Source organism: Mauremys mutica, chromosome 11 (genome assembly GCF_020497125.1).
Source record: "Mauremys mutica isolate MM-2020 ecotype Southern chromosome 11, ASM2049712v1, whole genome shotgun sequence".
Lineage (NCBI taxonomy): Eukaryota > Metazoa > Chordata > Testudines > Geoemydidae > Mauremys > Mauremys mutica.
The window spans coordinates 79,568,698-79,572,019 of NC_059082.1; positions in this window are offsets into that span (position 1 = coordinate 79,568,698).

Below are 3,322 nucleotides of genomic sequence, written 5' to 3' on the forward strand. Positions count from 1 at the left end.
CTTGACTCTGTGGGATTTTTTGCGGGGTACACTTCAGTTCTGATCCCAGGTAGGCTACTGACTTACTGTGTTGTCTACAATGAGTTGCTTAGGCTCATACTGCTTCAGAGAGCCTAAGGGAACAAATGCTTTTCAGTTGAAGTTGCTGGTACTCAGCACTTGTGAATATTGGGCCCTTAATCTCTGGGCTTTGCATACCAACATATGAGTAGGAAAGGAGAGAATATTACTTACCACCTCTACAAAGGAGTAGTTTCTAGATTGCCTGAACAAAAAGCATCATACATGCAAAGGAGTAATTCATCCCCTCTGGTGCTATGCTAGAATCGAGACTTGGAAACCACCTTTTTTGGTGGACGTGAAGCATTCTCCCGCCTCCATTGTATGCTACTAGTGCATCTTGTCACAATGGGACTTCACTTCTCTTGGATAGAATGTGCCACAGTCTACAAATTGCTTGGAAGATGGTTTCCATTCTCTCCTTGTATCCCATAAGTCAGTCAGGAAGAAGAAGAAAAAATAGATAGGTGGAGCACTTCTGAAATGCATGGGAGCTCGGACCACTCGAGCCTGAAGGGAAGGGCAAGGTCCAAGGGAATGGTCAAATCAGAGGTGGGCGAGACACTCCTAGAGGCCGTGTAGTTGCCAGACATTCTTTTCAGGCACATTGCAGGCTCTATGCAAAGTCTTGGGGCAACTACCAGCAGCTGTGCTCGCTCCCCCATTCAGTCTGCAGGCTCCCAGTCCTATCAACGGAGTGGCTGGTGGTCATTCTGCTGTGGGGCCACCTCATGGGTTTTGGTTTAAGATAATTCTTGGATTGGATGGTTTAGCCCAGTCCTTGGATTATTAGTGAGAAATAGCTTTTCTCCCCTCTATGAGGTATCCATGTCTCTGTAATAGTGTCAGAATCTCCTCCAAATACCTTATAGCTGAAAGGTAACGGGCCAATCACAGGATACCTGTTACACGTGCTCCAGCTATTTAGGGAGCGGTAGAGGTCGGGGGACCTGGGTTCTGCACCCAACTCCCTCACTGGCTCCTTGTGTGACCTAAGGTGAATTAAGTTCCTTCTGTGCCTCATTCCCCCCCTCCCCCTTGCCCCAGTTGGAGGGGCTGTACTATGAAGGAGCAGTGTTATCATCCACCACTCCCCCAGGAGGTAAAAGGAAGTGAGACCCACCAGCTGGGTTTTAGGGGTTGGGGACAGGATGACGGAGGCTAATTCTCAGCAGCAGAGAGCCCTATGTTTCCATATGTTCCTTTCTGAGACGTAGCTGGAGAAAAGGGCTAAGCCAATTGGCTGCCGTTACCCAACATCTCAGAATCTCCCAAAAGAGGGATCCAACCAAGAAGCCGCAGCAATTGCTCCTGGGCAAAGAGGAAGCCCGCCACCAGGCACGATATTTTCCTGCAAGGCTCCTCATGTTACTGCATCCAAGGATGCCGAAGTCCTGAAGGTTATTGCCCCCAGGTTTCAAGCTTAAACTCCTCAATCCATGTTTAGCACCTACCATAGGTAGCCTGCAGCTGCAGAGGGAGTTGTGGGTGCCTGCGCTTTGGTGGTTTCTCCATCACTGGCAATTTCTAAATGTGAGACTTCCGTTTTCCTACAGCTCTGCTCTAGGAGTTAGCGTGGGGAAGTCCTATGGCCTGTGCCCTGCAGGAGATCAGATCAAAGGCTCACAGGAGTCCTGTCTGGCCTGAGAATCTATGGATTTAAGAACCTGACTTTAGTCAGCCAGGTTGGACAGTCTGGGTCCCAATGGGCAGGCACAAGAGGCCACAGGCATAGACCTCTGGAGCCTTTCAGAGTGGAAATAAACCTGCCTTTGCCCTTTCCTCTCATGGGTTTGGCAGACCTGCTGTTTGCCCTCTGGAGACGAGTGCTTTGTCCTATTGCGCCAGGCCTGGCTAGTCCCTGTGCGGCACAGCGGCTCCCCCAAAGGGCAAAGCCAACCATTTTATCTGGGTATCCACTCCTCCGCTACACTGACGAAGTGGGTATTCACCCACGAAAGCTCATGCTCCAGTACGTCTGTTAGTCTATAAGGTACCACAGGACTCTGCTTTTTACAGATCCAGACTAACACGGCTCCCCCTCTGATATTGCATTAAAAATGCTTCTCTACCTCGCCCTGCCCCCAGACAAGCTGTCTCAGCCTTAATATCTTGAGTCCTGCTAATGAAACTCTAACTTCATTGGCTTGTCACAGCCTTGGCCCTCACTTAAGAACATGAGACTGGCCAGACTGGGTCAGTCCAAAGGTCCATCTAGCCCAGTGTCCTGTCTGCCGACAGTGGCCACTGGGAGGTGCCCCAGAGGGAATGAACAGAACAGGGAATCATCAAATGATCCAGCCCCTGTCGCCCATTCCCAGCTTCTGGCAAACACAGGCCAGGGACACCATACTGGCTAATAGCTATTGATGGACTGATCCTCCATGATGGATGCTCAGAGGCAGTCTATGGAGGAAGCAAAAATCCAGCTTGGAAGAGAGTGTCATTTAGCACAAATGCTGAATCCAGTTGACCCCGCAGAGGGGATTGAGGTAGGTGGAGTTCCTTGTACCCTGATGTGGTTGCTAGGGGTGGGGTCAGCTTCTTCCTCCATTCCCGGAGAGCTCTCCAGAATGGGCTTATCTTGACGCTCATCAATCTAGTTGAGTTGGACAGGTAGAATTGTCCTTGCTGGCGTTCCCTGCACCCGGGAACACAATACAAAGCAAGCAATTGGGCAGGCAGCAGTTTTATATCTCAGAGCGGCCTTTAAAAGGGGTCTACTGCAATGATCTCTGGGACGGGGTACACTGTACTGTACGTTAATCTGCCCCGTGGAGGCTGAAGGTGTAAGAAGCAGGTTGGATCTCAGGGCTGGGAGCAGGACCTGGGAGGTCTCCGGGTGTTGCCTGGTTCGGAGGGGAAGAGTTAATACCACCTAAGAAGAGTGTGGTTGCTTCCTGGTGCTTGTACTGAATTCTGCTGCCTTGTAACGAGTGCAGCGCCCTATGCAGGGTTGGGATGGGATTCAGGGCTATTACCCCACCCCCGCACCCTGATGAGCAGATGTGGTACAGTCTGGGCAGGCAGAGTGCACGGGGGAATGTAAAAACCCTGGTCCTCTGACAGCTCCTTTGTTGTGTCTAGCACTGAATGGCACTGGAGGCTGCCAGGAATGGGCACTGTGTATCAGGCCTGGGTGGAAAGGTGGTGTAATAGGCAGTGATGGCTGTGGGAGGAAAGTCAGCAGGTGGTGCTCGCTGGCTACTTACCCAATCAGTGTCCCCCCCAAGTGTGTGATGATGACAGAAGTGAGGCTCAT